At 38.1% G+C, this 27,895-nt stretch overlaps 1 protein-coding gene across 9 annotated transcripts in view; it reads left to right on the forward strand.

Moving 5' to 3' along the window:
• Window positions 1–18,195: 18,195 nt before the first annotated feature.
• Window positions 18,196–27,895, forward strand: part of Klf8 (KLF transcription factor 8) — a 211,816-nt gene continuing 202,116 nt past the window's right edge. For 8 of the 9 annotated variants that reach the window (XM_074064270.1, XM_074064277.1, XM_074064276.1 and 5 more), the window contains exon 1: window positions 18,196–18,756. The gene's annotated coding sequence lies outside the window, so the exon portion shown is untranslated. The remainder of the gene's footprint in view (window positions 18,757–27,895) is intronic. The other variant, XM_074064278.1, reaches the window with a different exon arrangement.

Genomic DNA, 27,895 nt, shown 5'->3' on the forward strand with positions numbered 1-27,895 from the left:
CTTTAGCACTAACACCTAATGAACACTTGGATGACATTGTTTAAAGTACTTTAAATATTTTGAAAAGTAGCCACCAAGATTATTCCCAGAAGTTCCAAAGCACACAAACCACAGGACACAAGGTATAATTGGTAATCATGTTCATAGCTAAAGTGGAGTTACTCTATGGAATAGTCTATAGTTCCATTAGCCCTGATTTTGAGATTGAACTCTTATTTTCCATTAGTTTGTTTGCTTTTTAATTGAGAGAGATTATATTATTTCAAACTTCACATATATCAACATTTTTATATGCCACTATTTGAAATTTGCATAAATCAAATTTGTATGAAGTACAACTTCATTGTTGTGTTGTGATGGCTTCACCACAAAAAGTTGTTTGTTGACGATGAAGATTCAGTAAAAGAATGTGAAAAAAGTGCCTGACTAGGCATATAGCACATAATAAATGTTCATAAGTGATATTTCACTTCCTTTTCCTCTCAAGCACTATAGAAACTTGTGGTTGCTTGGGCAGAAGAGACAAGATGACAACATAAATTTTGGAGGTTATGGTATATAAAAAAATCTAGCATCATTTATGAATCCTTTATTTGAAGTGAACTGAATTCCTATCACGCTTGTCTAATTTAGTTGTCTCTCTGTTCCATAATCTATATTCCCACCTAGTGGCCCACTGAAGCAACTGCCTATATTTTAACTTTATTCTGATGATTTTTTAAAAAGCCGGTATTGTGTTACACACCTGTAAACCCAGCTACACGGGAGGTAGATTGGGAGAATGGGCATTTGAGACCAGCTATGGCAAAAACAAAAACAAAAAAACTAGTGAGATTCCCCATATCAACAAATATGCCAGTGTGGTGGCACACATCTGTAATTCTAGCTAGGTGGGAGACATAGGTAGGAGGACCATGGTTTGAGGCTGGCCCTGGGCAAAAAATGTGAGACCTAATCTGAAAAATAACTAAAGCAAAAGCAGGGTATGGATCTAGTGATAGAGGCCTGTGTAACAAGCATGAGGCCCTGAGATCAAACCCCAGTACTGTACAACTTGGAAAATATAGCAATGTGTAAGAAGCTGGAAAAACACATATAATTTCATCACCCAGAGGGAACTACTAAGAAGCCCTGGGCATATTTCCTTCTACTTTTTTATGCAGTTTTTACATTAGGGAACTGAACTCAGACTGTATGTATAATTTTCTAACTGGTGTTTTGGTTTAGTGTTACATCTGAAGAGATTCTCTATGTCATTAATTTCTTTTGAAGCATAATTTTATTTTATTTTTATTATATTATTGTTGTACTGGGGGTACATTGTGACATTTACGAAAGTTCTTAACAATATACAGTTGAATTTTCCCCCTCCGTCATTCTCTTTTATCCTCCTCTCCTCCCATTCCTGGAATACTTTCAACAGGTCTCATTTTCTTATTTTCATACATGAGCACACAATATTTTCACAACATTCAGCCTTCTTTACCCTTTTCTTTTATCCTCCCACCTCCTACTAGTACCAACCCCCAGGTAGGACCAGTTTTACTTTCCTGCTTTCTGTTTTTGAGAAAAGGCATTTTTGTTTGTTTAAGGTAGTTCTGCAGGGAGTTTCCTTGTGACATTTTCATGTTTGTATGTATTATTACTCAAATTGATTCATGCCCTCTATTTTTCTCCTTTCTACCTTAGTCCCCTTCTTATGGTGATTTCAACAGGTTTAAAAATTCTATATTAATTCTTGTATAGAAAGTGCATCCCATGTTCACCTGCTTAACTCCCTTCTTTTACCCTGCCTCTCATGTTAGTGACCTCCCCTTAATGTAACGTTTTTCATAATATTGCTTATATTCATATTATGTCTATCTCACACATATGAGGGAAAACATGCTGCCTTTGTCTTTCTGAGCCCGGCTTACTTCACTATACATGATGTCCTCCATTTGCATCCATTTACCTTCAGATCACATGGTTTCATTCTTCCTTACAGCTGAATAAAACTCCATTGTATATATATATATATATATATATATATATATATATATATACATATATGTATGTGTATATATATATGTGTGTGTGTGTGCATATACATATGTATATATATACATATTAATTAATTCATCAGTTGTAGAGCATCTGTGTTGTTTCTATAGCTTGGCTATTGTGAACAGTGTTTAAGCATCATTTTAAAGACTGCATAACATTCCAAATTTTGTTAAATTGACTCTTTCCAAATTTTCACCACACTTTCATCGTACATTGTATATTAATCTTTGCCCATATTTTTCCTACTCCTGGAATTTGAGTTCTAGAATACAAGTAACTGAGTCAAAGTGAGTTTGTTTTAAAAAAAATAGGGGCTGGATGTGGTGGCTCATGCTTGTAATCCCTGCTTTCAGGAGGATTGTGACTTCGAAGCCACCCTAGGCTACATAGCAAGTTCCAAGCCACTCTGGGCTACACAGTAACACCATGTCTCACAAAAAAAGAAAGAAAAAAGAAAAGGAAGGAAAAGAAGAACTAGCTAGTCTGGCTACAAATTTTTTCTGTGATTTTTACAGGAATGGAATTAAACTTATAGACAAATTTGAAGTGAACTGACATCTTTACTAAGCACAGCTTTTTGAACATGAATACCCATATGCCTCTCTATTTAATTTGATTTTTATTCATTCCATCAACATTTTTAATTTTCAGCATACAGACGCTCTATGCATTTTGCTAAGTGTATAACTATTTCCTTTTTGAGTACAATACTATCATGTTTTAATTTCAGTTTATGCATGTTCACTGTTAGTATATAGAAGTGTAATGTTCTAAGGGTGTCTGCTCTCTCCATTCTTATTCAACATTGTCTTGGAATTCCCAGCTAGAGCAATAAGACAGGAAGAAGAAATAAAAGGAATTCAAATAGGAAAGGAAGTAGTCAAACTATCTCTTATTTGGAGATGACATGCTCTTATACCTGAAAGACTCAAAAAACTCCACCAAAAAATCTCCTAGACACTATAAACAGTTTCAGCAAAATAGAAGGATACAAAATCAATTTACAAAAATCAGTAGCATTTCTATATACCAACAATGAACAGACTGAGAAAGAATATAGGAAAATAATTCCACTTACAGTGGTCTCAAAAAATACCTAAGAATAAACTTAACAAAGGATGCGAAAAGCCTCTAGAAGGAAAACTATAAACCACTGAAGAAAGAAATCGAAGAAGACTATAGAAGATGGAAAGATCTCCCATGCTCATGGATTGGTAGAATCAACATAGTGAAAATGGCTATATGACCAAAACCAATCTACATGTTCAATGCAATTCCCATTAAAATTCCAATGACATTCATCACAGAGATTGAAAAATCAACCCTAAAGTTCATTTGGAAGCCCCAAAGACCTCAAATAGCCAAGGTAATACTGAGCAAAAAGAGCAACACTGGAGGTATTCCAATATCCGACTTTAAACTATATTACAGAGCCATAGCAATAAAAACAGCATGGTACTGGCACAAAAACAGATGTGAAGACCAGTGGAACAGAATAGAAGGTCCAGATAGAATTCACACAGCCACACCCACCTGATTTTTGACAAAGATGTCAAAAACATATAATGAGAAAAGACAGCCTCTTCAACAAATGTTGCTTCGAAAACTGAATATGCACATGCAAAAAACTCAAACTTGATCCATGTCTTTCACTCAGTACAAGTATCAACTCAAAATGATTCAGAATCTTAATATAAGGCCTGAAACTTTGAAGCTAGTGCAGGAAAGAGCAGGAATACATTGGAATTAATAGGCACAGGCAATAACTTCCTGAATAGAACTCAAATGGCTCAGCAACTAAGAGAAAGGATTGACAAATGGGACTACACAAAATTAAAAAAGCTTCTGTTCAATAAAATAAATGTTCTCTAAATTGAAGAGACCACCCACAGAGTAGGAGAAAATCTTTGCCAGCTGTACACCTGAGAAGGGATTAATAACTAGAATATACAGGGAGCTCAAAAACTAAACACCCCCCCCAAATCAATGCACCAAATAAAGAAATAAGCAAATGAACTGAACAGAGTTTTTTAACAGGACAAAGTCCGAATGGCTAAAAAACACATGAAGAAATGTTCAACATCCCTGGCTATAAAGGAAATGCAAATCAAAACCACGTTAGGATTCTACCATTGTCAGAATGGTAGCCATTCTTACAGAACCACCAACAAATGTTGGCAAGGATGCGGAGATAAAGGAACCCTCATACACTGTTGGCAGGAATGTAAGCTAGTATAGCCACTATGAAAAACAGTGTGGAGGCTCCTCAAAAAACTAAAAATAGAACTGCCATATGATCCAGCAATACTACCTCTAGGGATATACCCGAAGGAAGGTTACAATAAAGGCACCCGCACACCCATGTTTATTGCAGCATTATTCATAATAATTAAGCTATGGAAACAGCCAACATGTCCTACTACTGGTGAATGGATGAAGAAAATGTAGTATTTATATACAATGGAATTTTATTTAGCCACAAAGAAGGATGAAATTTTGTCGTTTGCAGGTAAATGGATTGAACTGGAGAACATAATCTTAAGTGAAGTTAGCCAGTTTCAGAAGGCCAAAAACCTTATGTTTTCTCTCATATGTGGACTATTGACCTAATACAATTACAGAAATATTAGCAAAAACAGGTCACGCTAAGGGGAGGTCACATAAGAGGAGGTGAGAGTAGAAGAAGGCAGGTAAGAAGGTGAATATGGTTGATGCATTCTCTATACAAGAATGAACATAGAATTTTTAAACTGTTTGAAACTGCCATAAGAAAAGGACTAAGGTATAGAAAGAAAAATAGAGAAGATGAATTTGAGTTATAATACATGGAAATATCACAAGGAAACTCTCTGTGTAGCTATCTTAAGCAAACAAAAATGTCATGTTTTCTTTCTTCTTTTTACCAAATCGGAGAACAGGAGGGTGTAACAGGTCCTGCCTTGGTGTATGTGGGGGGGTTGGTACCAGTGGTAGGGGGGAGAGGTGGGGAAAGGGTGAATATAGTGCAAATACTGTGTGCACATGTATATAAATGGAAAAATTATGCCTATTGAAATTATTCCAGGAATGAGGGGAGGGGGTAAGGGAGAATAATAGAGGGGGGTGAATTCAAGTATGTTATATTTGTTATATTGTAAGAACTTTTGTGGACACCACAACGTACCCCCATTCACAACAATAAAAAAGTGCAATATTCATTTATGTGTTGATCATGTAACCTATAACTTGCTAAATTCACTCTTTAATTCCATGTCCCCTTTTAATAGATTATTTGAGAATTCTGTGTAGAAAAATCATGTTATCTGCAAGTAGAGATGACTTTATTTCTTCTTTAAAGTCTGTATACCTTTTATTTCATTTTCTTGCCATGTTGCAGAAAATAGAATTTATCCCCATGCAGACAATAGAATCTGTTCTTCCCCTTCCACACACACTATAACTCTGGGTGATGGAGAGCATTTCCTCAGCCAGACAATTGTGGTGAGAGTCCTCTATCTGCGCCCCTTAGCTGCTCTAGTCTCTGGTCAGGTGAGGGGATTCTTTGGCTTGCAGGACTAAAGAGAGCTCTGCTAGCCTGGTCCAATAATTTTGGCGTGAAGGGAGTGTCAGGACCCATTAGCAAAGAAGCCTCCCAGATGGGGTCCCTTTTGCTAGTTAGGTCTTCTTACTTGAGTATCTTTCAGTCATCTCAAGTTCTGCAGGAAAGAAAGCACTTCCTTTGGTCTTGTATTTAGCAGGATGCCCAATGGATCTCCTTTGGGGGTGGTGTCTTTCAATTCAAAAAAGGAATGGGTCTACTGGGGCTGTCTCTTGTTGCTATGTTGGGGGTCAGGAAATGCTGGTTCTGGGTCACCCTCTTCTGTTGTGTGCTGGAGACTTAAGATGCCTAGATGGTGTGGTGTTCTCCAGTTCTGATATCACAAACCAGTTCACATTTTAATTTTTATTAGCATATATTAATTGTACAAAATAAGGTGTTTCATTGTTGTATTTCCATACATGAACATAAAGTATTCTGATCATGTTCATACCTTTATTACTCTCTCTTATCCCCCCTTTTCCCTTTCTCTTCCACATTCTCTTTTAGTTTCATGACCTTGTTTTTTCCCCCTAGATTCCACAAATGAGAGAAAACATGTGATACTTGTCTTTGTGAAACCGCCTTATTTGGCTTATCATGATGATCTCCAGTTCCATCAATTTTCCACCAGCCAACATAATTTCATTTTTAATGGCTGAGTAAAAAAAATTCATTGTGTATATATACCACATTTTCTTTGATGGACACCTAGGCTGGTTCCATGCAGCAATAAAGGGGTATACCTTTCTACTGCAAAGTTATCCTTTGATTATCTCTTGCATTATTTCAGAGGTTTATAGTTTGACTTAGTGCACCACAGCAGGGAGAAATGTGTCTATGCCATTGTGTTCCCCAGGTGTTTGATTTTTTAACAGGCTATACTTAGAGACTTCACGCTTTATGCTGCAAGATGGGATTTCTGATGGTGAGAATTTCAGGTACTGATGACCATTTGTCAGCAGGCAGTACTGCAAATACTGTACTCTCGCATACACAGGCAGAAAGAACAGCAGCATCATATTCCTTGTGGGTTCACTAGCTCTCAACATAAAGGAGAGAGCAAGGAGCAGGTGACTGGGTTGCATGTGTTCCTTGAGGCTGTCTCTTGTGGGTCCCTTGCCCACCACCTTAGCTTCCTGGCTTATCATGAGGTGAACACCTTCTTCTGCTACTTGCTTCTGTCTCAATGATACTCTGGCTTGCCTCAACCCAAAAGCAATGGATACAGCAAACCTTGGACTGAACCTCTGAAAACTGTGAGCCAAAATAAATCTTTCTTACTTTAAGTTATTTCTCTTAGGCATTTGTCATGGTGACAAGAAGTCTAAGTCCATTTATGTCATTTCCTTAATAATATAACAAATACTTATGAAACCACTACCCAACCCAAAAGCTAATACATTGTCAATAACTCATATCAACCATTGTCTATCTTTTCTTTCTATTCCCCTGCTTCCCTCCCAGAAGTATCTCAAATGCGTGTATCATCCCTTTGCATTTAAAAAGTTTTCTTTCCTGTGTATGAAAAGAATAGAGAACATATTGTTTAGTTCTGCTTGTTTTTGAAGTTTACTCCTTGCTATTAAGTCATTTTCTGTCTTCTGGGACTTACTGTGTTCACTAAACATTATGCAAATAAGAATTGTGCATTGTGTTGTATAAAGTTGTAGTTAATATTTCCTTGACTAATTAATTAATAGAAACAAGTAAGATGGACAGTAGTATAAAAGTATGTCAGGTAGAAAACAGAGTAGAATAGTGGTCATTAGAGATTAAGAGGGATGGGGGAAGGGAGTAGAAAAAAATTAGATAATGGATACCAAAATACAGATATTTAGGAGGAATTAGTTTTGGTGTCCTGTAGCATAGAGGTTAACTATAGTCTAGAACAACTTATGCTACAGTTCATATAACTAGAAAAGAGGAGTCCAAAGTTTCCCAACATATAGAAATGATAAATGTTTGGTAAGATGGAAATGCTTGTGTGACAGATGTGGGACAGGAAAAAGCATGCCAAACTTCAAGAACTATACAAAGGAAGCCCAGTGACTCTGAAGCCTTGGGGAAAGAGTAATAGAAGATGAGTTAGGACCAACAGCTATGGGCCAGACCGTACAGGATTTTGAAGGCCATGGTAAGGATCTAGGCATTTATCATAAGTGCAATGGAAGTCATTAGGCAGGGTAAAGACATAATCTGCTTTGCTGTTTTAAAAAATTAATCTGGCTACTTATAAAGAATAGATTGAGAAGAAAAGATAAGAATTCAGTTCTGCTATTTGGGAGGCTGAGACCAGAAGGATCATGGCCCAGGGCCAGCCAGGAAAAATAGTTCATGAGACCCCCATCTTCAAAATGAACAGAGGAAAATGAACTAGAGTTGTGGCTCAAGTGGTATAGTGCCTGCTTTGCAAGAGTGAACCCCTGAGTTCAAATCCCAGTCCCACCAAAAAAAATTGAATTCAGAAATGGTTTTTATTATTACATCCATTTTAAAGATGAAAAACTAAGGCTCAGTGAGGTTAAGTAACTTGCCTAGGACTATATAGCTATTACATGTCAGAAACAGGATTTATACAAAGGTTGTATCACCTTAGAACTCATTTTCTTAATTGTAATAATATACATGGAACTTAGAATTCAGAGAGGTTTTGTTTTGAGATATACATTTAGAAATGCATTAGCTTATATAGAGCCATAGGAGCATATGAGCCTGAGGGAGAAAACATAAATAGAGAAAAAAGAAGGTTAAGGAAGTCTTGAGACTCTAATATTTACAGTTCAGGGGAGGAGAAGAAAAGGAAACTTAAAAGGGTCAGCAAGTGAGAGAAGAATAAAACCATGGGAGTACTTTTACATAGAAACCAAGAGAAAAAAACCTCTTCAGAAAGCAGCAGTGGTCAGCTATGCCAAATACTGCTGAAAGGTAGTGAGCTAAGGACTAAAACGTTATCATTTGATTTAGCAACATGGTTGTCATTGGAGACCTTCAAAATAATCATTTCAGTAGAGTCATGAAGGAAGGCAGATTGGAAAGCATTCAAGAGTAAATATGGACATTCCAAGATGGCGAATAGAGGCAGAAAGCAGAAAGCGTGCTTCCTAAAGTAAAATCTTGAGAGACGCTGGAGATACACCTTACAGGAAAAACCACCGAGAAGAGGCAAAACTCTGACTCCTCCACACCTCCAGGCCATGCATATCATCCCCACTCCACGTTAAATGGAGAAACCAGGAGGGCTCCTGCGCTGCCAGATGACAGCTCCTACCGGATCGAGAGAAGCAGACCACTAGGTGAGCTAAGCAGCATGCGGTACTCCCACAAACAACCCTGGGCCAGATCAGCACAGCCCCCTGGACAGACCAACCCCCACCCAGGGAAAACAGAAAAAAAAATTAATAACAACAACAACAACAAAAGACACATAACAAAGAAGGCGGGGTGCCCTGAGCACCGAAGGGGGGGGAGGGGCAATTCCTCACGGAACTGTAAATAAACAAGCTGGACGGAAAAGGCAGGAGTGGTGGCCCCCGCCCAGCAACCTTGGGGGGGAAAGCTTGTAAAAGTGATGGTGGGAGGAAAGCCCCACTGGAGAGGGGGGAAGGGGCACTTCCCATGTGAACTGTAAATAAACAAGCCCGCCAGAGAAGACTGGTGTAGCGCCACCTCCCCCAGTGTGCTTGGAAAGGGGAAACCTTGCAACAGTGGCGGTCATGCCCAGGAGAACTCTAAATAAACAAAGTCTGTAGGGCTAGGTGACTGTTAAGCTCACTCCTGAGATCTGCAATCAATAAAGCCTCCAGCAACAGCTTGCTGAAAAGTGGGCAGGTGAACCGTAGCCTCAGATAGCCATTCACAGAACTGTCTCCAGACCCTTTTTTTTTCTCTTTTTCTTTTTCTCTTCCTTTGATGAGACAACAACAACTAAAACTGCATGCCGAAAGACTTACTGATACTGTATTGCATTTGAACTTGGGATATTTTGTTGTATTTTTTTTTTGTTTTTTGTTTTTTTTCCCCCTTTGATGAGACAACATCAGAACTACTTCTGAGACATCATCTCCAGGATTGGAGGCTGAGGGACTCACACCAAAATTATTAAGACTGAAACTTTATTGCATTTGAACTTGGGGATTTTTTTTCTATCCTCTCTCTGTCTCTCTAATGCCTTTTAAGCTTACTGTTGATTACTACACTATCTCTCCCTGTTTATTTCTTTGACACTGTTTTTTTTTATTCTTGTTTGTTTGTTTTGTTTTGTTTTTACTTGTTTGGTTGTTTTCCCCTTTTACTTTACCTTCTTTGCTTTCCCTCTCCTCTCAACCTTCCATTCTAGATATCACCATTGTTATTATTGCAAGCTAGAAAATACTTAATCATACACAGTACAGGGACAGTAACAACAGCAACAGCAATGATGGGAAGACAGAAAAAAGAGGGAAACCAGTTGCCACCCAGCAATAAATTAGTGCAGTAACCAGAGGGAAATGAAGAAAACAGATACTCAGACCCAGACTCCAACAAAACGAAGATAAACTATGCCAAAGAACCCAATGAAGCCCACAAGAACAACCTCAAAGAAGAAATCCTGCAAGTAATAAATGAGAATTTTATAGAGATGATAGTGGATATGGTCAACCTAAACGTACAGGAGACACTCAAGAAATTCCAAGACAACAAAAATAGAGAATTTGAGAAAGCACAAGAAGAAATAAAAGAAACCATAGAGGCACTGTATAAACACCAAAGTGAAACAAAGAACATGATATAAAGAGATAAATGAACTCAGGATGAAAACAGACAATATTAAAGAGGATAAGACTCAGGATATGGAAAACCTCAGAAAAAAGAATGAAAAGAAATGCAAAACAAATGGAAGGCCAATCCAGCAGAATAGAACAAGCAGAAGACAGAATCTCAGAACTCGAAGATGAGATGGCATATTAAAGGAAAAACTGAAGAACTATTAGTTAAACAACTCAAGACCTGTGAAAAGAAAATGCAAGAACTCACCGACTCCATCAAAAGACCAAACCTGAGAATCATGGGCATTGAAGAAAGAGAAGAGGTGCAAGCAAGGGAATGCATAATATAGTGAACAAAATAATTAAGAAAATTTCCAAAAACTAGAGAAATCTATGCCCATAAAGGTCAAGAGGCCTCCAGAACACCAAACAGACCTGACCAAAATAGAACTACCCCATGGCATATTATCATTAAAACAACAAGTACAGAGACTTGAGAAAGAATATTGAAGGCTGTAAGAGAGAAAAAACAAATAACACACAAGGGTAAACCCATCAAAATCACAGCAGACTTCTCAACAGAAACATTAAAAGCAAGAAGAGCATGGGGTGAGGTCTTCCAGGCACTGAATGAAAATAACTTCAACCCTAGGATACTCTATCCAGCAAAACTATCATTCAAAATAGATAGAGCAATAAAAGTCTTCCATGATAAGCAGAAACAAAAAAATGATGTGACCACAAAGCCACCACTACAAAAGATTCTTCAAGGGATTCTGCACACAGAAAGTGAAACCCAACATAACCATGAAAGGGCAGGCAGCACCAAACTACAGGAAAAAAAAAGCAAGAAAGTAGAGAGTAATCTCAACTTAGGTACACACAATCAAACTTTCAAACAACTAAGACAACTAAATGATAGGAATCATCACATACCTATCAGTACTAACACTTAATGTTAATGGACTTAATTCCCCCATCAAAAGGCACCATTTGATGAAATGCATTAAAAAGGAAGATCCAACAATTTGTTGCTTACAGGAGACCCATCTCACTGACATAAATAAGCATAGGCTTAGGATGAAAGGCTGGAAGATTTACCAAGCCAATGACCCCCGAAAACAGGCAGGAGTAGCAATACTTATCTCTGACAAAGTAGACTTCAAACCTACATTGATCAAACGAGATAAAGAAGGACATTCCATACTAATACAAGGGGAAATAGACCAAAAGGAAATAACAATTATCAATCTATATGCACCCAATGTCAACGCACCCAATTTCATCAAACATACTCTGAAAGACCTAAAAGCATATATTAACTCCAACATGGTGGTCGTGGGAGACTTTAACACCCCATTATCATCAATAGATAGGTCACCCAAACAAAAAATCAATAAAGAAATCCTAGATCTAAAATATACCACAGGTCAAATGGACCTAGTTGATGTCTACAGAACATTTCATCCAACTTCTACACAATATGCATTCTTCTCAGCAGCCCATGAACCTTGTCCAAAATAGATCATATCTTAGGGCACAAAGCAAGTCTCAGCAAATATAAGAAAATAGAAATAATACCGTGCATACTATCTGACCACAATGCAGTAAAAGTAGAACTCAACAACAAAAGTAAAGACAAAAAACATGCAAACAGCTGGAAACTGAAAAACTCATTGCTTAATGAACAGTGGGTCATTGATGAAATAAAAGAGGAAATTTAAAAGTTCCTGGAAGTCAATGAAAATGAAAACACAACCTACTGGAACCTATGGGACACAGCAAAGGCAGTCCTGAGAGGAAAGTGTATAGCCATGAGTGCATATATTAAAAAGACTGAAAGATTCCAAATCAATGACCTAATGATACATCTCAAACTCCTAGAAAAACAAAAACAAGGAAATTCCAAAATAAATAGGAGAAAAATAATAAAAATAAAAGTTGAAATCAATGAACTAGAAACCAAAAAACCATACAAAGAATTAATGAAACAAAAAGTTGGTTCTTTGAAAAAATAAACAAGATCGATAGACTCCAAGCAAACCTGATTAAAATGAGGAGAGAAAATACCCCAAATTAGTAGAATCAGGAATGGAAAAGTGGAGATAACAACAAACACCGTCGAAGTCCAGGAAGTCATCAGAGACTACTTTGAGAAACTATTTTCAAATAAATTTGAAAATCTTAAAGAAATAGACAGATTTCTAGATACTTATGATCATCCAAATCTGAATCAAGAGGACATTAATCACCTGAATAGATCTATAATACAAAATGAAATTGAAGCAGCAATCAAGAGTCTCCCTGAAAAAAAAAAGCCCAGGACCTGATGGATTCTCTGCTGAATTCTATCAGACCTTTTAAGAAGAACTGATACCAACCCTCCTTAAACTATTCCATGAAATAGAAAGGGAAGGAAAACTGCCAAACACATTTTATGAAGCCAGTATTACACTTATCCCAAAACCAGGCAAAGACACCTCCAAAAAGGAGAACTATAGGCCAATCTCCTCAATGAACATTGATGCAAAAATCCTCAATAAAATAATGGCAAACCGAATTCAATAATACATCAAAAAGATGGTTCACCATGACCAAGTAGGCTTCATCCCAGGAATGCAGGGGTGGTTCAACATACAAAAATCAATAAACATAATAAACCACATTAACAGAAGCAAAGACAAAAACCACTTGATCATCTCAATAGCTGCAGAAAAAGCCTTTGATAAGATCCAACACCATTTCATGATAAAAGCTCTAAGAAAACTAGGAATAGAAGGAAAGTTCCTCAACATTATAAAAGCTATATATGACAAACCTACAGCCAGCATTATATTTAATAGTGAAAAACTGAAACAATTCCCTCTAAAATCAGGAACTAGACAAGGATGCCCACTATCTCCATTCTTATTCAACATAGAACTGGAATTCCTAGCCAGAGCAATTAGGCAAGAAGAAGGAATAAAAGGTATACAAATAGGAAAAGAAACTGTCAAAATATCCCTATTTGCAGACAATATGATCCTATACCTTAAAGACCCAAAAAACTCAACTCAAAAACTCCTAGACACCATGAATAGCTATAGCAAGGTAGCAGGATATAAAATCAACATAGAAAAATCATTAGCATTTCTATACACTAATAATGAGCAAACAGAGAAAGAATATATGAAAACAATTCCATTCACAATAGCCTCAAAAAAAATCAAATACCTAGGTGTAAATCTAACAAAAGATGTGAATGACATCTACAAGGAAAACTATAAACTTCTGAAGAAAGAGATTGAGGAAGACTATAGAAAGTGGAGAGATCTCCCATGCTCATGGATTGGTAGAATCAACATAGTAGAAATGTCTATACTTCCAAAAGCAATCTACATGTTTAATGCAATTCCATCAAAATCCTAATGACATTCATCGAAGAAATGGAAAAATCTACTGTTAAATTTATATGGAAACACAAGAGGCCAGAAATAGCCAAGGCAATATTCAGTAAAAAGAACAATGCTGGAGGTATCACAATACCAGACTGCCATAGCAATAAAAACAGCATGGTACTGGCACAAAATCAGACTGAAGACTAGTGGAACAGAATAGAGGATCCGGATATGAAGCCACACAACTATAACCAACTATATTTAACTAAGTACTCTTGTCATGAACTCTAAGTCATTTATTTAGTGAACCAAAATTCCTTCCCAGGCGAAACTGATAGCATAAATGAGTGAAATGTTCAGGTGGGAACTGCAGTGAGCTGATGAGATTATGCAACATCTAAAGGGGCCAGAACACTGTTGATTTCCAACAGATTGATGTCACTCTGGAAAGTAGGCTTAAGATGGAAATACTAATTTTCACAAAATCTCTTAAATTTTCAATGTTGATAATTTATTCAAATGAACACATACATATGTGTGTACATGCACACACACACACACACACACACGTACACAAACACTGTGTAGGTCAAACAAAATTTATCTATTGGCCAAATTTAGCATAGGGGCTATTAGCTTGTGACCTCTGTTCTACAGCAGTTTCAATACCTGCCACATCTTCAGCCTAGTCTTAGCTTGCCTTATGCCAGACTGCTAAAACCCTCTCCATCATCCTTACAAATATCCCTGTCCTGTTTTCAGGAATATAGTAAGTGTTCTCTGTTGTGAAGAATTATCAGAGACTCCTATATTTCCTGCAAGAAATGCTTCCTAGCCACAAATACTTTAGTTATATGAGATCTACTTCATTAGTCATCTTATTGTATACACAGAGAAGATTGAGAGCAGTATTATTATTGTCCCACATGTCTTTGTGTAACGAACATGAACCTCAAAGAGGTTACCTAATTTGCTTGAGATACATGGGTAGGCAGTGACAATCCTGGAATTGGAGATCTTCTCATTATAAATCCAGTCCTTTGTCCACTACACACTTTTCACATCTGTGAGGTTTTCTGGTTTGTTACATGACTAAATGAGGTACCATGTAGAGTACAGAAAATTCAATTCAACAGGCCTAGAGTGTCTATTATGTGCAAAGCTCTGCAGTAATCCCTGAAAGATGAACAAAACATAGACAATATTTCCAAGGAACTTACACAGTCTAGCATGATAGCATCTAAACAAGTATATTCTAAAACAATGTGGAAGTAATGGAGGAACAGAAAAGTCAGGATTTAGGTTTGTCTGGGCCAATGAGTTCATGAGGGAGACCTTCTTGCATTCATCCTTTCATCTAACAAGTGTTTATTAAACATCATTTTTGACAGCCATATAGCAAGTATATAACAGAAAACAAGAAGACAACTCTGGCTAACATAAGTAATAAAAGTTAAAAATTAGAGGAAAAGGGAATTTATTGAAAGGATAGTGGAATATGTCACAAAGTTGGGGGAGGAACTGAAAAAGATAGGGAAGGAACCAAGCCAGCTTAGGTATAAGAGCAGTATGAGTTTATGCAACTTCTCTCCTGCATATTAATGTGATCCTCTCTGATATCAGTCCCTGTTTTAATTCACAGTGTCATGATCCTGGAAGAGAGAAACCGATTGCTTCAGTTAGGCCAGGAATCCTCTCCTGGAGCAAGTTATTATGGAAAATGGAGAAGATTCACATATCACAGGCAGGATACATGGCCATTACAGAATCACCAGTGGTTCCATAGAAGGTAAATACTTGTTATAATTGGATATCCACTCCATGCTATGTACTATATACTAACAACTGATATCAAGGTGAATGAGATTAAAAGAATAGGCTGCCTTTTCTCTGAAGACTGATGTCCCATATTTTTCTTGTCGTAAGAGATTTCTGACATTAGTGAGCTGGCTAAAGGAGACAGAATTTTTGAGCTACATTAATTCAATATCTTCCTCATGCAGATGAGGAATATGAGACTCTTGTATGCAGTCTTGCATTTAGGCACACAGCAAACAAACTTATACAGAAAGTCTCTGACTTCTCATCATATGGGTCCTTTCTTTGCCTATGGTGCATGCTATTTTTGTACTATGGTGAGAGAGAACATAGCCATGGTATCCTTCAAACCTCCCATAGTATCTGTATAGATATAGAGAGGAACCTAGAAAGAACTGTGTGGCACTCATGACCCGAAGTCTAGAGACTCGGGCCTAGTAACATCTGAACAACAGACAGCTGAGGTTAGTACATAAGATAAATAAGCAATTATGGCCATGTCACTGATGGCTTAAGATAGCCCTGAAAGAAAGAATTCTTGTCCTCATGAGTTTTCTCTTCTTGAGAATAAATAGCCCTATGTCCTTCCACTGGTGAAGGGAAGTGGCTACCTCTTAGGACCTTGCATCAAGGTCATAGTTTACAGAATCACTTAAACAGTCCTTCTGGTTGTATATAAGTTTCAGTCTTCCCTTCAACTAATTCCCTTTAACTAATTAACATTCAGCAAGCTGAAATGTCTGCTCTTCCTAATATCATGACTATAGTCCAGTTTAGGAAGTTTAGTATAGTGGAAAAGTTTTGTCTCTATAGCCATATTACCTAGTTCAAATCCCAGCTTCACTGTTTCCTAGGGAAGTGATTTTACACTAGTCATTGCACCTTCCTGGGCTTGTTTTCAAATGAGAATAATAACAATGGATAATTCATAGGGATGTTATGGGATCAAATGAGTTACTACATACTTGGGGATGTGAAAGAGCATAAGCATAGTCTGATTCCAAAGCAAGAAACACATCCAGAAACGAAGGTCCTATTAATTCAGGTGACCCAAGCCCCTAAGAGCTATGTTCTCTAGCACTCATTTGATAAAACTAAGAACACTTAAATCAGCCATCAGCTATCAGCTACAAATCCTAAAAGACAACCAAAAAGCACATTGCTACTAGATCACTGCTCCAACCATGTTGGCAATTTAGCCCAAAGGCAAGATACCTTAGACAGATGTTCTAAGGGAGAATGAATAGGGCAAGTGGTTTATAACAGGTGTGTATCTCTTTGCTTTCTTCTTTTTTTTGGCTTGTTTAAAAATAAATATCACCAGATAGATTTCTGAAGAGATTGGCTTCAATTATTCTTTCAGCAAATATTTATTGAGTCCCTAATATAAGGAAGCCTCTTGTCAGTATACTAAGGATAGAGCAGTGAGCAAAAAAGATGAAGTCCCTGCTCTTACTGAGCTAATCTAGTGGGAGACATACTTTATTACAGAAGCAAACACACACACACACATGATTGCTTGAAATTGTGGTCAGTGTTGTGGTAAAAATAAGATGGGGTTAGGTACCATTTTATTATCCTGGCCTATGAGAGTTAGTTGAAAATGGGGGTCAGGGTAAACTTCCTTGAGATCTGTAGGATACTGTAGCCTACCATGGATAGAACCAAACAGGAGGAAAAGGAAGTGCAAAGGCCCTGAGATGAGACAAATCTTAGCACATTGGAATAAAAGATGAGCATGGATACAGCCTTGTGAACAAGGTTATTTATAAATCAAGTCAAAGAGGTAGGCAGGGATTGGATCTTGAGGCCTGATAGATCTTGAGTCTGGATTCTAAATGCAATGGGAAGTGATTGAATGATTTTAAATGTAAGTGTGACCTGGCCAAATTTGCCTTTTAAATTTGCCTTGTAAAAAGACTGCTGAGTAGAGAATAGATTTTAGTGTGGCAGATGTGAAGAAAGGAGATCGGTGAGTAGACTCTTCTAGTCATCTAGTTGAGAGATGGTGTTGGCAAGGGGGTGAGTAGTAGTGGAAATGGTGAGAAGTGGTTAGCTTCTGGACATGTTTTTTAATATAGAGACAAAGAATTTCCTGTTTTGCCCTGGGTAACCAGGTGTCATTAACTGGAGTGGAGATTGGGCTTCAAACATGATATCTGATGAGCTATTCTGGAGTTGCACTTTATGTCTGTGGGATGGGACCTCAGAATCCTTCTCTGACATTGAGTTGCCTGTTCTAGAGTAGGGCAGTGGTATTGGGACTGCTATTTAGGGTGAATTAGCGCCATTACACACATTTCTGGGAATCACTACTCTCTCTCCCCTGATTCTAGTCAGAAACTTGGAGACTCACACGGATGAGAGATGAAGATGGCATACTGTGCCAGGAAGAACAGAGAAACCCCAGGGACAGGAGAGCTGTTGTAATCACTTCAGTTCAGAAACTGTAAGGGAGTGGGCGGCGCCAAGGAGGGCGCCCCAGGAACTTTCTTGGAGTTCTGGCAGGGTAGGGAAGCACTTTCACCAGAAACAAAGTGAAGAGATGGGGTGGGGTGTGGCGGGGCCTGGCCTGGCCGGAAGGAGCTTGGGTGGAGCAGAGTCTGCAAGCTCCGGGGCCGAGGGGGAGGGGAAGCGGCCACTAGCAACTAACCTCAGTTTCATAAACCCAGCTGAAAGGTTCGGGAATTTTAGGAGAGCCCAGGAACCCTGTGATTCTGTCTGCCCGCCGAAGAAGGAGGAAAACCCAAGTTGTGCGATGCAGCTTTAAAGGGGCTGGTGATTGACAGAATGTGTAGCAGTGGATGGGGTGGAGCCGCTGGGTGGGGTCTGGGACAGGCAGCTGGGAGAAACCAAAAGGAAGAAAAAAGAAAAGCATTGCCTCTGATATCGCTAACGCTGGGCGAGGGAAGCTAGCTCAAAGGGTGGGGAAAGGAGGATTTTAGAGCTCACCTCCATTCCGACCACTGGCTAACTCGCTCACACCCTTCTGTCTTGTCTTAAGATCATTAAAATCGAGTGTACACCGGCACTAGTCGGTTCCCATTCCTCCTAACTCTCCACTGAACTAGGTTCGTAGTCCGAGGGAGTGAGGACCCCGGGTCCACCAGCTCAATCCCGACCTCGCCTGCCCATCGGCCCGGCCCAGGGCTGGGAGGAGAGGATGCCTTCGGAGGCGCACAATCCGAAAGTAAGTCCCTTTCATTTTGCCTAACCAGCCTCTCTTCCCTCCAACCCTTCTTTTTGCCACCCTCTCTGGGGTCTTCGCAGGGCGGTAAAGCATCTGCATTACTGAAGGAGGTTCTTTCAAGGATGACTTCTAGGGTGGAGCAGGGTGGAGTGGGGTAGAAAGGGGAGGGGAGAGGAAGGGAGGAGGGGTGGTGCTTTAGAGCCTAGAGGAGCTGCCACCGGCCACACAGGCACCACTTGGTTGGATAGTTGTTTGGTTATAGCCTCGGTTTCCCCTCTTGAGATTAGAGCCTCACTTCCTCCCTCCTGCCTTTCTTTCTTTTTGTCACGCCCCTGCATCCCTATCAGGTTGCTTGAAGCCTCTAGTTGTGAGCTGGGATGGCTCCATCTTGCCTGGCTTCTTAAAGGGACAGTGCGCAATTTTTAACTAAGGGAAGTATGTACTTTGGCTGGAAATTTGATTTCAAGAAGGATGGCAGTGCCTCGCCTTGCTATGATATTACCTGTTTGTTGGGAGGAATTTATGTGGGGAGGACACATAATTTTTTCACCTCAGACCAGCCTTTAAACTTGGTTCTAATATACAGTTGATTTTTTTTAAGCAGTGATGCCAATGTCATTTTTTAAGCAGTGACTGTACTTAACTACAGAGTCAATTGGCTCTGTGGCCTTAGCTGAAGGAGAAAATTTCCATTTCTTGAGCTGTATCATGGCCACAGTATAGGTGACTTGGACAAGTTCATTGATTCTACACATATTAATCAAATACCAAGTAGATTGACTCTGGTGAATCATGCTGCTGGGTGGTGTGTGTAAAATGTCAAGGCCATGCCAGTGTTGTTTTGATCCCTTTCTTAACTGATTAGTGGCCAAGATTTATTCCTAGGATATGGAGATTCAGAATGCTGGTTTTGATTCCAACATTTGCCAAGCATCCCTAACATGAATGGCTATCTAGTTCATGTTTACTGCCTTTCCATAGTGCCAGGCCTTCATATGCTCAAATCCAAGTGACCAGGAGCTCCACCTGAAGGACATAGGAAATCAAGTCTCAAGGTATGCAAAGAGAAAAGAGTAGAATGCTTCAATAAGAAAACTAAAGCTACCTTGGCTGATCTGTCATTCCATGTCCCTTTGTAGTCAAGGAGATTGTGTTAGGAAGGAGTACTTTACTAGCTCCCTTCTACTGTTAGATAAAGAAGGGCTGGTATGACAGAGACTTGTTAGAAAGGGCTTTTTATACGCCAATGATATCTCTTCCATGTTTGTCTCACTTTTGTTTTTACTTAGGGAGGGTGGTAGGACTGTGGATGAAGCCTAATGATATCCCACAGATCAAAGAAATAAAAATGTATTGTTTGAGGTTTTAGGGCTAGTACTTCACTCTGAAAGTTTCTGTTTGGTCAATAGAGTGACATAGTTCCCAGTGCACTGCAAATATGCCAGTATTTGTCTTAGTATTAAATGCAAAGTACATATCCCCTCCTTTCTTTAATATGCTGGGTTTCATTGCATCCCCAGTGCCAATTCCCATCAAGGGCATGGGTCTGTTCTAGGTTCCTAGTCAAAGCACCTTTCTTTATTCCCTCTTTCCTTATTAGGTTTTCTAATCCTCAAAACAACCTTATTCCAAATGACCATATCCTTGACACTGCTGAATTTGTATAAAAAGAAAGCCTCTTTTTTTTCCTTCTTAAAATTGCTGACCCATGAGCTTCTAAAAACAAAGAAAAATGCAAGTTCAACTGAAACACTCTGGTTGCTTTTGACAGTGAGAGTCTAGTCTTGTCATAGAGCCAAGAACCACTTGTACATGTCATAACTACTTTGCTGTCTACACCCTTGCATGGAGGGTGGGAAAGGAACTATGTGTTGGTTCCACATCCAGTCCTCTGCATTTAGTATGCATGTAATGTGTTAGGGGCTGCTGTGTTTCCATTTTAACATTTGATTATCCCTTAGTGTTCATGTTGGTTAGGTTTTCTCTGGAGAAGTTTCTACTTCTAGAATACGGGAGCTAGGCAGATCTTAGCTGTCATAAAATTTTGTTTCTGAAATACGCTATCCTGTTTCTAGGACAATGAAAGTTTTGTGAACCCACTAACTTGTACTCCAGGCAAGAGGTAGAAATCTTTCCCCACAGCACTTTTAATTGTTTGGTGTGAATCATTCTGCTTCTTGGGATTGTGGAGAATTTTCATCTATGCTGAGGCAGAAGGGTTTCATGAGGGATAATGACAAAAAAAGAAACTTTGAGCTTTGTCTTTAATTCTGTCTCTGTCCTTCTGTTTCTGTAAGTTAGTATCAGTAGTTTTGACCCCAAATTGGCTTCTGGAATGGCTAGACTTGGTGGACAAGGCTGTTCTTCTCTAGACTAGAATAGCTTGGACATCTTATTTCTACATTTCCTTGCCTTTCCTAGTTCTTACTCAGCCCTCAAGGGTAGGAAGATGTGTCAGAGAAAAGTATCAACGCAAAATTACATTGTGTCATTCAAAAAATACATACTGAGTTCTACTCTGCACCATTACTGCACAAGACTCTGGGAAAATATACCCTGTTTAGAGATTATATTCAATGAGTGGGTTGTTGATGGAGGGGATAGACAACGAACAAATTATGTATACATAGATATGTACATATATACATATACACATACACATATATACATATGAGAATAAGGTAGGAGGAAGGCTGTAGGGCATTTGGTTTTGGGGAGGGTTATTTGATAAATTTGATAAAGGAAAGCCTCTTTGATATGATGTTTAAGGTTATATCTGAGTATAAGGGAGCCAGCCACGAGACTATTTGGGAGAAGAGTATTCCAGGCAGAGGCAATAGTAAGAAGGTTTGGTGTGTTCAAGGAGTAGCAAGAAGGCCAATATTGCTGGGTATGGTGGCAAAACATCTGCAAGTATGAGGCCAGTCTGGCCTTCATAGCTAAACCCTGTCTCAAAACCACACACACACACACACACACACACACACACACACAGAGGCAAGCAACAACAAAAAACCCAAACCAGTGTCACTGGAGAGTGGCAGGACATGGGTCAGTGAAGTAAAGAGAGCTAGATCATATAGGACCTTGTAAAAGCTTTTGGCTTTTACTCTGAATGAGAAAGGAAGCTGTTACTTTTCAAGAAAATAATAGCAATCATTTTATTTAAAATTCTATTTCACTAAGGCTAAATCATGAATTTATTCATCTTAACAAATTTAAGATGGATTATGTTTTGGATATAATAGTCTTTTAAGAAAAGCTTAGTAAGCTAACAGCTGAATTGTTCATGCCAACTAATATAATTGAATGTCATACTATTGTTTTATAGTATAATTAGCTGAAGGTTTCAAACACAGGAGAAGTCTCTACCATGCTTTAACAAAAATATCATAATAAATTAGCACTAGAAGAATTCTTAACTTTAAGAAAATATCACAAGATTTTGTAGTGCCCTTTATTAAATTATGGAATTATTTGCATGGAAACCTTTTTCAAACTTTCTATCCTGCTGGTGCACACAGTTTCTTTTAAGCTATTCCCTATGCTTCTTCCTTAGTCCTTCCCAGTGGTAGCTGCAAGTTTAGGTACCTTACTAGCTTTGGGGAACTCTGAAGGAGAGAAGAATAAGAAGAAAAGGAGTTGAAAGAGAAAAAGGACCAGAGAAGTCCAAAGAGGAAATGTGAGAAGAAAGAGAAGTATGCACACAATACAAGTTTTTAGCCCCTCCAATCTGCACAATGAAAGTTCCATTTAATTTCTAGTCTTGAAAATTTCCCTTGTTATTGTAGCTCCCCTTCAGGGATAAGTATGTGTATTGGATATGTGTGTGGAGGGAGACTTGTGAATTACATTGGGCTTTCACCCAAATAATTCCCAGTTAGGCCACATACTAGACTCATCTGGGGATATTTTAAAACTAATGATACCTTTGTCCATCCTCAAAGATTGTGATGTAATTGTTTCGGGAACAACGTGGAAGAAAGGATTTTTAATAGCTCCCTAGGTGATTTTAATGTGGAATCAAAGTTGAGAACCACTGGCTTAGATCTGAGGTTGTCATAGTAAGATTTGTATTTCCCTTTGAGAAATACAAAATTTCAGGCCCCATCTTAGATAAACTAATTCAGAAACTCTTGGAGGTGGGATCCAGCAATGCCTATAATGAACCTTCCAGCTGACTCAGATTCATATTGAAGTTTGAGAATCACTGCCTTGGAGGATAGAGGTTCACAAGTGTTTGTCCCAGCTCCAACTCACCTGAGGGAAATACGCATTCATTCTATCATTAATGGAGGTTCACTATGCCCTGTATGTGAAAGGTGGAAAAAAATGTTTGTTCCCATCACATGTTAGAATCTCCATTCCTACTGCCTCACCTCAGAATTTATGTCACTTTAAGTATTTGTGTTTCAAACTTCATTTTATTTCAAGCTCATTTCATTTAATTTCAACATTCTTTTTTGCCTAACATTTCACTTAATATTCATAACAACTTTGGGAGATAGGCACTATATTATCTCTATTTTACAGATGAGGAAATGAAGCATAGTAAAGTAAAATACCTTACCCAAGATCATGTAGTTATTAAATGTAAGAGACCCATTCTCTCCTGAATTTTGTGAGATGTTGTTCCATCAATGGGTTTCCTTCTGTCCTAGCTTCTTCAATTTTTTTCTTTTTTTCCCCTTTATTTTATTTTATTATTCTTACATTTACTCACATGTGTATACATTGTTTGGACCACCTCTCCGTCCCCACCCCCCTGCTTCCGGGCAGAACCCATTCCACCCTTTTGTTCTCAGATTTTTGTTGACGAGAAAACATAAAAGATAATAAGAAAGATGTAGCATTTTTGCTAGTTTGGGATAAAGATAGCTATACAGAGAGATTCCTAGTGTTGCTTCCATGCACTTGTGGATTGCAACCCACATTGGTTCATTTCTGCCAGACCTCTTTGCTACTTCCTGGTCCACTTCCTATAGTGGCCTCTGCCACTTTAAGATTACTATATTCGCTCTGCTACAGTGAGCACATCAATAACATTCAAGTTTTAGATTTTCTTTCCTTTCCCTATTCCTCCCATGCACATTCTCCCCTTAGTGTGTGACCCATGTCCAGTAATATTACTGCATTTGTTTTAGGTCTATAATACGCATATGAAGGAGAACATGTGATTTTTAGCCTTCTGAGCCTGGGTAACTTCACCTAAGATGATGTTCTCCAGTTCCATCCATTTACCTGCAAACAACAAAATTACATTCTTTTTTGTGGTTGAGTAAAATTCCATAGTGTATAAATACCACATTTTAAAATCCATTGTTGGTAGTGGGGCATCTTGGCTGTTTCCATAGCTTGGTTATTGTAAATAGTATTGCAATAAACACGGGTGTGCAGATGCCTTTGTAGTATCCTGAGTCCCATTCCTTTGGGTATATCCCTAGGAGTGGTATTGCTGGATCATATGGCAGATGTATGTTTGGTTTTTTTAAGAAGTCTTCATATTGTTTTCTAAAATGGTTGTACTAGCTTATATTCCCACCAGCAGGAGGGTTCCTTTTTCCCCACATCCTCTCCAATATTTGTTGTTGTTGTTGGTGTTCTTCCTGCTAGCTATTCTAGCAGGAGTGAGGTAGAATCTTACTGTGGTTTTGATTTGCATTTTCTTTATGGCCAGGGATGGTAAGCATTTTTTCATGTGTTTTTTGGCAATTTGGACTTCATCCTTTGAAAAACTTCTCTTTAGTTCAGTTGCCCACTTCTTTATTGGTTCACTGATTTTGGGGGAGTTTAGTTTTTTGAGCTCCATGTATATTCTTGTTATCAGTCCTTTGTCTGATGTATAGCTAGCAAATATTTTCTCTCACTTTGTGGGTGGTCTCTTCAATTTAGAGACCATTTTTTTGTTGTGCTTTAATTTCATGTAGTTCCATTTGTCCATCCTTTCTCTTCATTGCTGGGCTGCTGGAGTTCTACTGAGGAAGTCCTTGCCTATACCTATTACTTCCAGAGTATTCCCTGCTCTTTCATGTACTAACTGCAAGGTTTTGGGTCTGATATTAAGGTCCTTAATCCACTTTGAGTTGATACTACTACAGGGTGACAGGCATGGATCTAGTTTCAGTTTTCTGTGGGCATATTACCACTTTTCCCAGCACCAGTTGTTGAAGAGACTGTCTTTTATCCATCATGTGTTTTTGGTACCTTTGTCCAAAATAAGGTGGGCGTAGCTGTGTGGATTCATATCTGGGTCCTCTATTCTGTTCTACTGGTCTTTGAATCTGTTTTTGTGCCAGTACCATGCTGTTTTTATTGCTATGGCTCTATAGTATAGTTTGAAGTTGGGTATTGTAATACCTCCAACATTGCTCTTTTTGCTGAGTATCGCCTTGGCAATTCATGGTCTTTTGTGTTTACAAATGAACTTTAGTGTAGATTTTTCAATTTCTGTGATGAATGTCATTGGGATTTTGATGGGAATTGTGTTGACCATGTAGATTGCTTTTGGTAGTATAGCCATTTTTACTATGTTCATTCTGCCAATCCATGAGGATGAGAGATCTTTCTACCTTCTGTAGTCTTCCTCAATCTCTTTCTTCAGGGGTTTGTAGTTCTCCTTATAGAGGTCATTCACATCCTTTGTTAAGTTTATTTCTAGGTATTTGATTTTTTTGAAGCTATTATAAATGGAATTGTTTTCATATATTCTTTCTCAGTTGGTTCACTGTTGGTATATAGAAAGGCTACAGATGTTTGTAAGTTTATTTTGTATACTGCTACATTGCTGAAGCTATTTATGGTTCTAAGAGTTTTTGGGTAGAATTTTTTGGATCTTTGAGCTATAGGATCATGTCATCTGCAAATAGAGATACTTTGACTATTTCTTTACCTATTTATAGTCCTTTTATTTCTTCTTCTTACCTTATTGCTTTGGCTAGAAATTCCAGGAATATGTTGAATAGGAGTGGGGAGAATGAACATCCTTGTCTTGTTCCTGACTTTAGGGGAAATGGTTTCAGTTTTTCCCCATTAAGTATGATGTTGGCTATAGGTTTGCCATATATAGTCTTTATAATGTTGAGGTACATTCCTTCCATTCCTAGTTTTCTTAGAGCTTTTATCATGAAGTGATGTTGAATATTATCAAAGGCTTTTTCTGCATCTATTGAGATGATCAAGAGGTTTTTGTCTTTGCTTCTATTAATGTACTGTATTACATTTATTGATTTGTATATGTTGAACCATCCCTGCATCCCTGGGATGAAGCCAACTTGGTCATGGTAAAAGATCTTTCTAATATATTGTTGGATTTGATTTACCATTATTTTATTGAGGATTTTTGCACTGATGTTCATTAAGGAGATTGGACTGTAGTTCTCCTTTTTGGATGTGTCCTTGTCTGGTTTTGGGATGAGTGTTATGCTGGCTTCATAGAATGACTTAGGTAGTATTCCTTCCCTTTCTATTTCATGGAAAAGTTTAAGGAGTGTTGGTGTTAGCTCTTCTTTGAAGGTCTGGTAGAATTAAGCAGAGAATCCATCAGGTCCTGGACTTTTTTTTTTGGGACACTCTTTATTGCTGCTTCAATTTCATTATGTGTTATAGATCTGTTTATGTGGTTCATATCCTCTTGTTTCATATTTGGATGGTCATAAGTTTCTAGAAATTTGTCCATTTCTTCAAGATTTTCCAATTTATTGAAATACAGGTTCTCAAAGTAGTCTGTGATGATCCCCTGGATTTCCTTGGTATTTGTTGTTATCTCCCCTTTTTTGTTTCTAATTTTACTCATTTGGATCTTTTTCCTCCGCAGTTTAATCATATTTGCCAGCGGCTTGTCAACCTGGTTTATTTTTTCAAAGAACCAGCTTTTTGTTTCATTGCTTCCTTGTATTTTTTTTTTGGTCTCTATTAGATTAATTTCATCCCTTATTTTTATTATTTCTCTCCTGCTTGTTTGGGGTTTTCCTTATTCTTGTTTTTCTAGGAGTTTGAGATGTAGCATTAGGTTGTTTATTTGAGATCTTTTTAATATATGCTATATGTTATATGGCTATAAACTTTCCTCTTAAGACTGCCGTTGCTGTGTCCCATAGGTTCTGGTTGGTGGTGTTTTCATTTTCATTAGCTTCCAGGAACCTTTTGATTCCCTCTCTTATTTCTTCTATGTATACATCCAAATCAATGCTACTGTCTGATTACTTGTATTTTCTTCTTCTGTGGTTTGATACTTCCCATCCTCTTGTGGTTTTGTTTGCTTTCATCTTCTGTGTGCAGAATTCCTTGGAGAATCTTTTGTAGTGCTGGTTTGGTGGTCATATATTGTTTTAGTTTCTGTTTATTGTGGAAGATCTTTATTGCTCTGTCAATTTTGAATGATAATTTTGCTGGGTAGAATATCCTAGGGCTGAAGTTATTTTCATTCAGTGCCCAAAATACCTCACTCCATGCCCTTCTTGCTTTAAAGGTTTCTGTTGAGAAATCTGCTATTATTTTGATGGGTTCACCTTTATATGTAATTTGTTATTTCTCATTTACAGCCTTAAGCATTCTTTCTCTGTTCTTTGTGGTTGTTGTTTTAATGATACAACTATGGAGAGGTTTTATTTTTGTTAAGTCTGTGTTCTGGAGGAATTCCATACCTGAATATGCAAAACTTTCTCGAGATTTGGGAAACTTTCTGTTATTATTTTATTGAATATTTAATGTATCCCTTTGGCTTGCACCTCTTCTTCTTCAGTGCCCATGAATCTCAGGTTTGGTCTTTTGATGAAGTTACTGAGTTCTTGCATATTCTGTTCACAGCTCTTGAATTGTTTGACTAAGGTTTCTTCTGTTTTCTCCTTAATTTCTATTTTATCTTCGCGTTCTGAGATTCTGTCTTCCACTTGTTCTAGTCTGCTGGAGTGACCTTCCACTTTGTTTTTTGTTTGACTATAGGGACTTTTTAATTCCAGAATTTCTGTCTTTTTTCTGAGGTTTTTCATGTCTTTGTTCAAGTCCTCTTCTATATTTTGTGCTATCATCTTTAATTCATAAATCTCTCTTTTTATAGTGTTCTATGTTTTACTTTGGTGTTTGTTGAAGTCCTCTCTGAATTCATGTATTTGCTTCTGTGTCTTCTTGTGTTCTTTATTTT

Source organism: Castor canadensis, chromosome X (assembly GCF_047511655.1).
Source record: "Castor canadensis chromosome X, mCasCan1.hap1v2, whole genome shotgun sequence".
Lineage (NCBI taxonomy): Eukaryota > Metazoa > Chordata > Mammalia > Rodentia > Castoridae > Castor > Castor canadensis.